Here is a 15,089-nt window from a genome sequence, read left to right as displayed (position 1 = left end):
ACGTGCACACGCACGCATGTACAGTCATTGTGTGCATGTGTGTGCTGTTCCTGGGTCTAGAACTCAGGGCCTGGATACTGTCCTTGAGCTTTTGTGTTCAAGGTCAGCACTCCATCACTTGAGCCACAGCTCCACTTGTGGCTTTAGTGCGTGCGTGCGTGTGTGTGTGTGTGTGTGTGTGTGTGTGTGTGTGTGTGGTTAATGGAAGATAAATGTCTTACAGATTTTCCTGCCCAGGCTGGTTTTGACCTGTAATCCTCAAATCTCAGCTTCCTGAGTATCCAGGATTATTGATGTGAGCCACTAGAGAAAGTCCAGCAATTTACTTTTGCCATTTTTTTCCCTTAGCAAGCCAGCCTCATCCAACATAAGACTGAGTTAATGCATGTCAGATGATCTTACTAATTTTACCGAAAATAAAGAATGCCTTTCTGAAAAAACAAGTAGATTGCATTTTAGAAACCAACATTTTTTACTTCTTCCTTACTGTTTTGATTATCACTTGAAAATTTTATCTGATACTCCACTTGCTTAAGTTTGGAAACTAGAATTTTAAAGAGTAGCTGATCAACTGCACATATCAGATTTTGAAGTTTTACCCTCATGTTAACTCTTCAAGGAAAGCAAAAAAATCTAGCAGATTTTCATCTCTCAGGAAAATACAGCACTAAAGATACATTTGTGGTTACAGAACAGGCGTGGTCACTTGTGATGTTTGTTAATCCTGCTATTCACTTAAAAAGGCTGAAAGCATCACCTACATTTTGCAGAGAGAAACAAAATGAACAGGTTCCATCTTGTTCTGTAGTATAGACAAAAATAGAACCTAAAGGGATTTTTGTTCCTTTTTTTTGATGTAGAACAGCACTCTATGCAAGCAGTCTCATTAAAACCCTGTCACAGAAGACTCAAGTCTTCCTTTTCACTCAATTTTCTTTAACAGAATAAAAGAGTTCATGTTAGCTGTACTTTCAATCGATGCCTTCTGTTAATTAGTCTAACTGACCCACATAATATGATTCATATAGTAGTCTAATAGAATATATTGGATGCTACACATAATGGGTAATGTGTAATTATTTTAAGAAAGTTTTCAAAAGAAAAAAGAAATCTAATATAACCAAAGACTGTAAGAAACAAAACTACTATTTAGCACCATGAGGTCAACTTCTAACATGACTTTTTAAATATAATTCTGAATTTTAAAGGCCTTTAAGTCCTATCTCATTGTCACTTTTAAGAAACAACACCTTCAAAGTGACAGAAATTGAGAATTCCATGCTGCCATCCTGTGTCAGTCATCTTGCTGATGCATATTTTCTAGATATGTGTGCTTGTGCCCACAAGTGTGCAGGTGTTAGTGTGGAACTGGAATCGTCAGGTGTTAGCCTGATTGATGGACTTTAAATGCCTGCTGTGCTCACCACACATTTATACTATTAGATAAGGAGTTAAATAGCTCTCACAAAATGTTAGCAATACATGAACCCTCCTGTACCAAAAATTTATTTAATTGTGCCTAATGGTTAGAATAGATGAGTGGAGTTAATAGGTAGAGGATTCAATGAGAGGCTCTCTGTAGAGAAGCTAAAGGATTGCAGGGCATTTAATAAGTGTGCAATGAAGGTGAGCTCATTTGAACATGTGCTTGTCTTGCAATCATTAACTTCTTATTGATATCTGTTTATATAATGGATTATCAGTGAGCATCACCTGTGGGCCTTTTTAACATGTCCCGCATCCCACAAGCCCCCTACAGCCTAGTCTGGATCATATATTGTCATGTAGCTTTGTCTATCTGTCCTTGGCTGTTAGTGCAGGAGTCACATTTCTGTGAGTGCACTGAACTTCCTGGAGCTGGTTCTGCACACACTCCTGCCTCCACCCGGGTCTAGAATCCAGGCTCCTCTCCTTCACCTCATGGACTCAGCCTCAGTTTTCTGCTTTACCACCCTCCCTCTCTCTCAAGGGACCCCTAGCACCACCATTTTAACTATTCCCAAGTGGTAGCTTTACATCTGCATGGCTCAAGTATTAATATCAGTTTTGTCCACGATGTTAGAAGTTTGCAGGGTCAACACTTTTGACTTTTGTCTCACTGTTTATGCCGCAAGTCTATTTACAGTGTTTTGGCATACAGTAAATTCTATACATTTGTATTCCATAAATCAATAAGCATATCCCAACACAAAGCCATCAGTTCCAAAGACTGGGCATCATTTTATTTCACAATTACTATTCCTGGGCTGGGGATATGGCCTAGTGGCAAGAGTGCTTGCCTCTTATACATGAGGTCCTGGGTTCAATTCCCCAGCACCACATATACATAAAATGGCCAGGAGTGGCACTGTGGCTCAAGTGGCAGAGTGCTAGCCTTGAGCAAAAAGAAGCCAAGGACAGCACTCACGCCTGAGTCCAAGGCCCAGGACTGGCCAAACAAACAAACAAACACAATTACTATTCCTCTCATCTATGGCCTTACTCCACTTTACAAAGTATAAACAGTTTGGAGTTGGGGTGGAGGATATGAACTTAATTTTCAAGGAACAGGAAGGGGAGGAAAAAAGATAAGTTGGCATAGTGGGAATGGGGAGGTCAGTATGATGTATGTATATCAAACAAGGAAGACAGAGTTAGGGCTTCTCAGATAGGGATAAAAAAAAATGAGCATAACATGTAACAGACAACATGTAGCCTATCATGGCACTTCTCCTTCCCATAATGCTTCAAGTTCCCTCTCAAACACTTCTTGCCGTAATGCTCTAAGTGTCTGTTCAACAAATGAAAAGAGCCAGGAAAGTTTATGCATAAACCATCAAGCAATCAGCATAATGTCCAGGGAAGGAGATATTGGAAGAGCCCTGTAAGTAGCTACTCTCAGAGAGAGTACTATACTTCATTGGACTCATCTTTTGGGGGTCCCCTCTTCAGTGTCTCTCCACTGCTTTCCTTTTACTTTCAAATAAACTTGTTTTGTCTGCTTTAAACACTCCCTTACCTTTTAATTCTTTAGTCAGAGAAGAAAATGAGTCTATACCCCTAGGTGGCATCAACTGTGTCTATAGAAACATGTATCATGGAGGATTTCCTAGACTGTGACTAGCTTATGTTGGGAATAATGTTGCCATATTTTTCAGTTAATGGATGTGTTCACCATCCACATGCATGTGAAGTGCTAAAAGACAAATCTACAGGGGAAGTAAAGGGATGGGAAAGAGGAAAGGGAGTGAAGGGTGAACATAGGAAGGAATAATAGTAGTGGTTAAACCTATGTCTTGAACCATACAGAAGAATGAAAGACAGAAGACATCAATGGAGAAACCACAGGCCAAAAATAATAGCCTAGGGCCGTGTGGCTAGGGAACTGGGGTACCTCCTCCAGCTGGCAGAAGAGTGGGATGAGCTAAGTAAGCTGTAGGCTCATTTCAAGTTGAGCAGATGGGGAAACTGAGGAATTTGGACATCAGTAGCCCACCCAGGACAATCTTCTCTTTAAAAAAAAAATTAATCGCGGGGCTGGGAATATGGCCTAGTGGCAAGAGTGCTTGCCTCTTGTACATGAAGCCCTAGGTTCGCTTCCTCAGCACCACATATATAGAAAAGGCCAGAAGTGGCAATGTGGCTCAAGTGGTAGAATGCTAGCCTTGAGCAAAAAGAAGCCAGGGACAGCACTCAGGCCCTGAGTTCAAGCCCCAGGACTGGCAAAAAAAAAAAAATTTAATTGCTCTTATAAAGGTGATGTACAGAGGGTTACAGGTGCAAAAGTCCGGTGAGGAGTACATTTCTTTTTGGACAATATCACCCCTTCTCTCCCTCTTAGTTTTTCCCTCCCATCCCCATCCAAAAGTTTTGTAGTTCATTTTCAATACAGAGTCCAGTAAGTACCACTGCTGCATTTGTTTATCCTTTGTCCCTCTATTTCTGCGCCTCCTCTTACACTCCCAAAGACATATAAACAAACAGAACAAACAGAAAGAAAAGAAAAACAGCAAAAAAAAAATTTTTTTTTAAACACAACACCTCTTGTTCCCACTTCAGGACAGTCATCTTTAGGAGTCTCCCCTGCTTAGTGACTAGGATTGTGGGCCATGAGTCCAGCCTTGTCCTCTTTTGTGAGTTATTAGCGACCCAAACAGAGCCCTCCTCTGGTGAGCAGGTGCCATCACTCCTGGTAAAGAGTCGTGTGTGTGTGTGTGTGTGTGTTATCTACTCATTGATGCCGTGAAATGTACTTCTCAAATGTTTCCCAGCCAAGTTTCGTTTCTGAGTGTCAGAGAGCGCAGTTGTTCCCAGATAACGTGAGGTAGTCATTTTCATTTTTCCAGCTGCAATACTTTTTCCCCCCTCTCTCCAAGCACTGGTCACAGTAAGACATATTTGATACCTTCATCTTGTTTTTTTTCAGTTCTCCACTACAATCTCAGTGTAAGAAAACCCTTTGGTCCACCTAAGGAACGGAGGGTTGTACACAGGGAAGCTGTGCTGATTAAGTGATAAACAACGTGGTGTAAGAAACAGCAGCCCAGGATGAGAGCAGGCCCCGGTGAGGAGAGCGAGTCTCCCAAGGGAGCACCCGAGGAAGGCAGGCTGGCTCGAGAGCCAGATACACCAAGGACTGGTGAGGAGCCGGGTGAACCCGGTCCTCTTGCCAGAGATTTCTGAGGCTGCAAGAAGGATGCAAGCAAAGTCGCCTTGGTCCTGCCGCAGTCAGAGGCCAAATTATCCCCGCGGACAGAAGAACTCCGGAGGACTGAACACCGAACGACCCAAGGTTCAAGCCTGCCCCACCCCGCCCCAACCCGCCCCGAGACATCTCCGGGATTGGCTGCCCGCCGCGTTTAGGCCCCCGCCCTCACTCTTGTGATTGGCGGACGCTTCGTGGCCCGCCCACTCCCAGGATGTTCCTGGGGATTGGCTGCTGGCTCCGCCGCTCTCCTCCTCGTCAGGCCCCTCCCCTGATGCTTCTCGACGATTGGCTGCTCCCCTGTGGCCCTAAAGGCTCCAACTTGCTTTTTCGATCGCCTTAAAGCGCGCGCGTCCCCAACCACCCTATGGGACTGGCATTGAGTATCGGTGGTTCCGGCCTCCCGCAGGGAGGGCGTCCAGTCGGCGGGTGGTAGGTCTGGGCTCCTCCGCATCCCCTCGAGCCCTGCCCATCCGGAGCCCGGCGGCCGTGGCAGGGATGAGCGACTGTGTCCGAGCCGGGGTTGGGGTGGACGGCTGTGTCCGGCCGCGCCGAGGGTCCTGCGTGGCTCCCGGGCTGGTTGCTCTGCGCTTCGCCTGCCCAGGGCCGAGCAGCCAGAACCCCGACCTGGAGGGAACTTGCACCCCGGAGTTTGTCTCAAACTTGTTTGGAGGGCAGCAGCCTGTGTTCTGTCCTTGAATGAAGTGACCCAAGTTGCCAGGCAAGTGGCCAAAGGCGAAGGCTCTTGGGCGCGTGTGAGTGTTTGGTGTCGAGGCCCAAATCAATACTCCCTTACACACACACACACACACACACACACACACACACACGCCTTGTAAATAAAGCTAGTAAAAGACTCCTCCATAAAACTCTGAGCAGAGAAGAATTTGTATAAAACTCTTTGGATCCTACCCGGAGTTACACCTGAATCAAAAGAAATTTAGCTGAAGTTCAATCACCTTTGTGATGTTTTCATATAATCCTTAGCACAAATATTAAATTCAGACCTATCATGGGCTTTGATGATACATCAGGCCAAGTATTGCTATTTGACGCTGAAAGGCATAGATCTACTGTCTGGAATCTGTAACATCTGAGGGCACTGGCTGGCCAAGGCCATGGAGCCTCCCGGAGCCAAACTACAAAAATAAAAAAGTACAAACTACGGCTCCCTGGCTCAGGCATGAAATATCTCCTGCTCAAACAACACCCATCCGCCCCTCCCCCCCCCCAATGCCTTCTATCAATTTTGTCCATCTTTTTTCTAGGCACAGTTATGCAAATTTGGGGGCACAACTTTCTAGTGCTGCAGAAGATTCGCTGTCTTGCTGCCTGTGCCTGAGCTGTACATGCCCAGATAGAACTGCCAATGCTTTTGCCAGAGCATCTCCTTTGAAACACTGAGATTGCCTTGTCCACCCAGCCTCCACTTATACCTGCGCTCCACCAAATTTTAATAAATCTTTTTACCTGGGAAGTCAGTGGAAGTAGTTGTTTGCAGGGAGCTGGAAACAGTCATTACGGTTTCATAGTTACGTAGTTCTCAATCTCAGAGTATGTGGAACATAAAAATCCAGGCATAATCCCCTCAATTCCCTAGTCTTTTAATATGAAAAAATATTAGAATTTATATAACATAATTTTTATATAGCACATGCAATATATTATATAATACATCAAATCTATTATATAATTATATAGTTATTATATAATGTTATATAACATTTTATATAAGAATTATATGTATATATCACTTTGTACAAAAAAACACTTAATGATTAAAAATATCCAGCATGAAAAGAACTATAATCCCAGCAACTCAGGAGGCAGAGGTAGGTTGGCCTGGGCAAAAGTGCAAGACCCTATCTGAAAAAAATACAGAGCCTTTATTCAAGTCTGGGAACTTATTTTCTAGAAAAAACAATTCTAAATATTTCCAAAATAATAGCACAATAATCAGTGTTGTTACACAGACATTAGAATTACACCAACCCTTAGTAGTGTAGTGTCAAGGAAGCACACTTTGCATTTGTTGACCAACAGGTTGTTTCAGTGGAACTGTGGAGCAATGTGTTCCTGTTTGTTCCTTTTCAACTTCATTCAAATCTGTATTTTGCTTCCATGGATCACTAACTCCTGACCTTTGACCTGTCTTGTCTGCACAGCTATGTAGTCAGCGCTTGTCTGTGAAGCTTCAGCTTAAGGGGTAATGAGGGGCCTAACAGCCCAAAAGGATGTTCAGTGTAAGGACATCTGAACAAACAGCAGCTGCAGCAACAAGCCCTCACTAAACTTCCCTCTGATGAGGGGAGCAGGCCTTTCTGAGAATTCAGCTGCTACAGCCCCCTCAGAGGGAGCCCCAGAAAGGAGGGGAATCGCTGGGCAGAGGGCCTTCCCAGGATTGAATTGCATAACTAAGCATTATCCGAAGTTCCCACACTTTCCCTCTGAAGCCTTGACTCACATTAAAACATACATCCTGGTCTATGACTGATCAATTTGTTAATTTACACACACACACACACACACACACACACACACACACACATCCATTGGAGCCTAAATTGACAGAGGACAAGTTTTGCTCCTAGCTACACTTTCTAGCTCAGAATATGTTGAAATAGATAAGAGCATTTGGCAAGCTCAGTTTTGTTTGGAAGTGGGAAAAAAAAAAACAACATGCATGCATATACAGTTAAGCTTTCTTCTTTTGAGTCTCAAAGGCTATACTTTGTGTGTATTTAAAAGTTGACAGAAGCAGTATTTCCTTTGGGACGAAAGCTACAAACCACTTAAGCCAGACAATAGGTATTTCTCTGACTTCCTCTGGACATTTTAATCTACAGTCTGATGGGGAATTGGTTTGGTGTGATTGTAGCCATTTTACCACCATAGGCCTGGATGAGAACAGGACTTCAGGGACCTGGTAGGGGAAGTATGTGTATTTGTAATGAAGTAACATCTCATTCTGTCTGGGCTTGTGGTAGGTTAATAAAAAGAAGAGGAAATAAGAAAAACAATGGTGATATATGATATGTACTTGCAAGTGAGAACCTTATGAAAATGATTATATGTAAAGGGAATGTCATCACCTTTTGGAACGATGAATATAACGAACATTATAAGCAACTGGCATCTCATTAATGTAGAACAATTATTTCAGGTCATGTAAGAAATAGTACTCTAGCAGTTTAACAAAACAAAACAAAAAAACGTAAGCTGAAACTTGCCTTTGTCTGAGGGGTTGGGGCCAAGGAGTGGAGTGTGGATAAATGGAGAGAGGAATGGTGGGGAAATCAGTCATAGTGTTCAACATATATGCATGAAAATGGAACTAGAGAACAGGAGAGAATGGGGGCGGGGAAAAGTGAGAGAATGAAAGAAGAGGAATTAATCAGGATGCATTGTACACATAAATTGACATGCTAAATTGTACGACTATTTGAAGATAATTAAAAAGGAGGAGGGAAAAAGAACTTGGAACACTAGGAACATCCTTAGAGGGAAGTTTATTCATTTTATGTGGAAAGAAGAAACAAGTTCTTCCATTCGTGTAGGGCACAGTATGGAAGCACTCTGTGCTACAGGATATATTGTGCCATATGAAGTCCATTGAACACTTGTGCTACAACTACAGAAGCCAGGAAAAGATGAATTTTCTTAGTCATGGATATTCATGATGCTTATTCAGTCTTTATTTCAGAGTATCAGGTACCAACAAAGTTCAGAAAGGAAACATGCAGGAAGAATGCATTCATTGGAAATGTTAGAATTCTTTTAGGAGAATTAAGTCTCCTTTATCAAGCAGTGGGAGTGATTTTTAAGACATATAAAGCCACACAATGATGGGTTAAAGAATATGAAATTATATATGCAGAGAGGTCATAGGTCATGGGAGGACATAGAAAATACTTTTAGAATTGAAAAGATGATCACAAAAGGCACATTTGATATTTGAAACTCAATATTAACAGGAGACAAATCCTTTTCCCATCATTATGCTTCAGATGGAGCTCAAGGCAAATTGGTTGACAAAAGTTATTTGTTAGCTAGCACAGGGGCCACCAGCTACATTTCAGATAACTTCCAGTACCACTACTGAAAGTTTCAGGAACTTCCTATTCCCTTCTCCATTGTTAGAATTCTATCCTTTTTCCCAGTATGGATTTTTGGTTACATAACATTTGGATGCATACATTATTCTTTGAATTGTGATCCAATACTTGACTACTTACTGTTGCTCAGATTTGGCCTTTCAGAGCTCTTTGATTCCTGGATCCTCTTGACACACCCCTGTCCTTGGTTTTTTTGTTTTTGTTTTTGTTTTCCTGGTTTGTCTTGGTGTTTCAGCACTGCTTTATGGTGCTGCCTTGTGCTCCAGGCTCATCTTCTATTTTTTCTGTTCAGCCATAGAATCAGTCATTTTTTTCCAGGAAACTGTGGGTTCTTGTTAGACCAAGATATAGCCATGAGATATGCTCATTACTATTGCTGTTAGGGTATCAGTGGACAAAGCTGAGAAATGGATGTGTATAGACCATACTCTGCATATGCAGATATGATATATATAGAGAGACTTTGTTAAAGTGAATGAGTGCAAAAAAGTGCACATAGATTTTCCATCTCTCAACCAGTATAGATGGCTCATTCTCATCCTTCCTTGTGACTTCATTTTTTTGTGACAGAATTCTATTTCATAATAGAATTTCACAATAACTTACAGATGATAGCTGCCATCTATTTAGTTGTGAAACCCTACCAAAGTCTATAGTACTATATAAAGTACAAAATGCTCATTTATACTTCCATGAGAAACTAATTTCACAGCTAGAATACAATGCATGCCCATTTGTTTTGGCTTTGTAGTAGGAGCCAGTTGAAACATTGTTTTCAAAAGTTAAGGGCTGGGCTGGGGATATGGCCTAGTGGCAAGAGTGCTTGCCTCGTACACATGAGGCCCTGGGTTCGATTCCCCAGCACCACATATACAGAAAATGGCCAGAAGTGGTGCTGTGGCTCAAGTGGCAGAGCGCTAGCCTTGAGCAAGAAGAAGCCAGGGACAGTGCTCAGGCCCTGAGTCCAAGCCCCAGGACTGGCCAAAAAAAAAAAAAAAAAAAAAAAAAGTTAAGGGCTGGAGGTGTAGATCGTTGATACAGTAAGTGCCTACCTAGAATGTGCCAGGTCCTGAGTCCTATCCTGGCACCACAAGAAAAAAAAATGTTAAGTCAGCTTTCAGATATATGTATATACTGTCACTTCTTTAAAAGTTGGTTCATTTGTATTGAAGTTTAGATAATCTAGGTATAAAATAGAAGCAAACAAGAAAACCTTAGTTGAAATAGGTTCTTACAGAGAAGGAACACTGGAGAATTGTGGGTTTTTTTTTAATCCCTTTATTTCCTTAAAACTTAGTATAATAATAGTGAAATGTAGGATCTTAACAAGCAGTCAGTAGTACTATGATGAAATATATTAGTCAGGTGTGTGGCTCACATCTGTAATCCCCTCATCTGTGAGACTGTGGCAGGAGGATTTTGAGGAAAAGGCTTACTTAGGCGACAGAATGAGATCTTGTCTCATAAAAAAAAAAAAAGCACTAAGTAAAATGCCTAAAGCAAAAATTCTGTATTATTTGACTTACATTCAGAACACAGAGATCTACAAAATCAAGAGTGAAGGAAATACTCATTTAACCTAAAAACAATTGTGATCTATAGTAATTATAACTGAAGAAAAGTGCATAATAAAAATAGTTGGAGGAAAGAATGGATGATTTTTTTTTCAGTCTTCTGAACTGAATGCCTTGGGATATAGTAGTTAATGTTGGAGGGAGATCTTTGTAGTAGCGTAATCTTTTATCTGAATTTCAGTGATTGCATACATGTACACATGACAGAATGTCTTAGAGCCATGGGCTATGAGCACACATGCCTAGTTTTCTCTTGTGCACAGTGACTTCCCCAGAAAACGATGAATGAGGATACCTGGAATCTCTGCATTAATTTTACCACTTCCTGTGAAACTATAATTCCGAGCAGGAAGGTTTACAAATGGCAGTTTAAAGCCTTAAGTTTAAATATGTGTGTGTTAAAACCTAATTATCTCTTTTGAGTGTTTCCTTTTCTGTATTGTAGTCCTATTAAACCATCCTTTAGCAAGAACAAAGCAGTTGGTGTGTATCTAATGGGATATTTAAAACTTCATTCCCCTTGGCTGAGTAATTTCACTAGGAGTGCATCTTAAGGAAATACTCCCCCCTCTTATGCCATCTTCCTTGTGAAGAATCTCTACAAGAATGGTCAGAGAATTTGAGCTTATAATTTAAAACAAATCATTATGGTTAACATTCTTTTTTTTTTTTTGCCAGTCCTGGGTCTTGGACTCAGGGCCTGAGCACTGTCCCTGGCTTCTTCCCACTCAAGGCTAGCACTCTGCCACTTGAGTCACAGCGCCACTTCTGGCCATCTTCTGTATATGTGGTGCTGGGGAATCAAACCAAGGGCTTCAAGTATATGAGGCAAGCGCTCTTGCCACTAGGCCATATCCCCAGCCCCATGGTTAACATTCTTTCCTGTCTCCTTTCCCTCCACATGGCAAAGTGCTAACCCTCTTCCTCAACTAGCCACCTATTCCTGGCCTAGAATAACCACAAATCCAAACTTGGTCCTTCCTGCCTTCCAAGTCTAGCTTCTACTGCTGTCCAAATAACTCCACATACTTTCCTTTCTCCTTTTCCCTCAGAATATATATACACAATATATTATATAATAATTTTATATATTATATTATTATAATATATTATATAGACTGTATATAATATATAGTCTATATATTCTATATAGAGAGAATATATATTCTCTCTCTATATATATATGTATATATATATATATATATATATATATATATATATATATATATATATATCCAGTCCTGGGGCTTGAACTCAGGGCTTGAGCACTGTCCCTGGTTTCCTCTTGCTCAAGGCTAGTATTCTACCACTTGAGCCACAGTGCCACTTCTGGCTTTTTCTATGTATGTGATGCTGAGGAATTGACCCCAGGGCCTCATGTATATAAGGCAAGCACTCTACCACTAGACCATATTCCCAGCCCCTCCTTCAGAATATTTTTAACACTACCACCTCCACATTCTCATCAGATGACCCTGGTTGGTATTTCGTTAAAAATAGAAGCAATTAAACAGGCTACTAATCATCTTCTCCTCTTCTTTTTTCTGTTCCCATGAAGGTCCCTGGATTTTATCACTCTCTTACCTCCACCTTTCTAGTGATGCATTTGATGATCAATAGAATTGCTCTCATCAAGGATATTCTTAGCCTCTATCTTTCCAAATAAATGATTCTATTAAGTTCTTATTAGATCTCAAAGTGTCCTTCTTAGTAGTTGCCTGTTAACTCTTTCCAAGTGCCTTCCCTACAATCACACTGTGTTTAGTTCTGAGTCAATTTGTGTGGTGTCTAGGTGATAGATCAACCATTCTCAGTGTTTCCATGCAGCTTGCTTTTGTTTTGGAGGAGATAGATAAATTTAACCTTTAAATCTATAGACCGAGTGGGGCAGATGTCTCTCCCTTGTGTGGGCAAGCATCGTCCAATCAGTTGAAGACCTGAGTAGAACAACAAAGTGCTTCTCCCCTGCTTGGCACCTTTGAACTGGCATATCAGCTTTCCCCTGACTATGAGTCTAAATCATAATTTGACTTTGTGGGTCTCAAATCTACCAGACATTGAAGAGAAGGGCACAAATGTCTCTCAGATCTCCAGTAATAATCTCCAATTCTGTGTCTTCAGGCCTGGTTTCTTCACTCAACTCCGTGTGTGTGTGTGTGTGTGTGTGTGTGTGTGTGTGTGTGTGTGTGTGTGTGTAAGAGGGAGAGATCTTCGCTTGGGTGTTTCATAAGTATTTCACTTTAGCCAGATCATGACTCAGTTTCTTCCCCAAATGATATTATTTTCTAATGGTTGGGGGTTGCTAGGTCATAAACCACATGCATTTCCCCCAACTCAGAAACAATAAAGGCAGAGGAAGTGGTTCTATTTTACATTTCTCCCTACTGTAACCTTATTATACTAAAACAAATCCTTGCTTATTACCTTTACCTTGTGAGACTCTCCTTTTTGTGAGACACCTTGGGATGTTTTTCATGACTGGATCTTAAGAACCTGTAATTTTGTGTGGAAACTGGAAGCTGAGGTAGCCCTCATCCATCTTCCAGGGACAATAAGAACACTGGAGAGAGTGCTTAGGGCTTGCAAAGATGATCCAGGATAATCTCCCCATCTCAACATCCTTCGTTCAATTACATCCACCAAGTCCCTTTGCTGTAGAAGTCCCCAGGCATTAGGGTGTGGACATACATAGCGGCTGTCATTCAGTCTGCCACTTGGAGGAAATTTTCTCCCCTGATTTGGGGCTCTGTATTTCATCATGTCTCACCAAGGAAAATGTTTCACAAAGCACAAAGCTCTCCCACACCTGAAATAATATTTTCATTGCTAAAAATACATGGTTCAAAGAACTGGGAGCCTCATTTGCCTATAGGAAACTATATTCTCAATTTATATTAGAAAGGTTTGAGGGCTCCCCCCCCCCCTTGTACTGGCAATGGAACTAAAAGCACCACACTTCAGCTATGCCTTTAGCTCTTGAAGAGATCTAACATAGATGTTCTTAAAATAACAAGCCAATATTACACTCTGGATGGACAATGAAGACTCTAGTGTTGGGCCTTCAGTACCTTTTAGAGCAGTGTAATCCAATAAAATAAAGCTTTCTGTGAGGATGAAAATGTTCTATGTGCTGTCCAGCATGGTTGCTAATAGCTACATGGCTATTTCAGGTTTATTAAAATTGCAATAATTCATTGATATATCATCAAGGCTTATGATAAAGCAATAGCAACAGACAAGGTATTGGTACAAAGATACTCAGACCATCTGATAGAACAGAACAGAAGTGAAAAATAAGTTTGCACATAAACAGTCATTTATGATATGTGCAAGTAGGAATGTCATCTTTTTATCCCTTTGGTGATATTGGAGGCTAACTCAGGGTCTCCTACTTGCTAGACAGGTGCTTTTTAGCCAGACCCCCAACCCTTTTTGCCTTATTTTGGGGATAAGGTCTCATATTTTTGCCCATGCTGAACTGAACCTAGATCTAGATCCTCCTATTTATCCTTCCCATGTAGATGCAACGACAGCTGTGCACTAGTGTGCCCAGTTGTTGAGATGGGGCCTCTTTTACCTTTTGCAGGGCTAGTCTCAAACATGATCTTCCTGATCTTGCTCGAGTAGCTGAAATTATAGACATGAGCCACTGTGTCGAGCTTCGTTCTCTTTTAAATTCAACATGTTGCTGGGAATATGGCCTAGTGGTAAAGTGCTCGCCTCATATACATGAAGCCTTGGGTTCAATTCCTCAGCACCACATATATAGAAAAAGCTGGAACTGGCACTGTGTGGCTCACGTGGTAGAGTGCTAGCCTTGAGCAAAAAGAAGCCAGGGACAGTGCTCAGGCCCTGAGTTCAAGCCCCAGGACTGGCAAAACAAAAACAAAAAAACCCAAATTCAACATGTTGGAACAGTTGGTTATCCATACAGAGTAAGTTTATCTGCCTTTACCTCCATTTCTTACAATTCACTGTCATCAATTCCAAATGGATGGCAGATGTAAAAGAGCAAACTAAGAAAGAAAAAACTTTTAGAGGAAAAAAATAGCAAGAATGTTTATAGCCTGGAGAAGTCAGATTTAAATAACATTTATTAAATAAATCAAAAAGCACTGACTATAAAATGAATAAATTGGATTTTTTTAAATTAGAAGTTTTTCCTCAAATGACAGTAATAAAATGAAAAGGATCCCAGAATGAAATCATACATCTATTATATATCTTATGAATACATGTATTTACATATGACAAAGGATAAATTTTCATTTTTAAAACAAAGACAACAGTGCTATTTTGTGTACCTAAAATATACTAAGGGAATAGATCTTAAGTGGGGCTGGGAATATGGCCTAGTGGCACTAAGTTCAATTCCTCAGCACCACATATATAGAAAAGGTCAGAAGAGGCGCTGTGGATCAAGTTGGTAGAGTGCTAACCTTGAGCGAAAAAAAAAAGAAAAAAAAAAAGCCAAAGACAGTGTTCAGGCCCTGAGTTCAAGCCCCAGGACTGGGAAAAAAAAAAAAAAAAAAGATCTTAAATGTCCTTAACAATAATGATAATAATGAGAACAGAAGGAAATGTTTGGAGGTGATGAATATGTTTATGACATAGGTTGTGCTGATGATTTCAAGAGTCTATAATTACATTTGTATTCACTGAACGTAGAGAGAATTTAGTGTGGCAATCATATCTCTATGATTTGAAAACCCTACT

This window comes from Perognathus longimembris, chromosome 16, assembly GCF_023159225.1.
Source record: "Perognathus longimembris pacificus isolate PPM17 chromosome 16, ASM2315922v1, whole genome shotgun sequence".
In the NCBI taxonomy this organism is placed as follows: domain Eukaryota; kingdom Metazoa; phylum Chordata; class Mammalia; order Rodentia; family Heteromyidae; genus Perognathus; species Perognathus longimembris.
The sequence above is the reverse complement of the archived record's forward strand: the minus strand, read 5'-3'. Positions refer to the sequence as shown.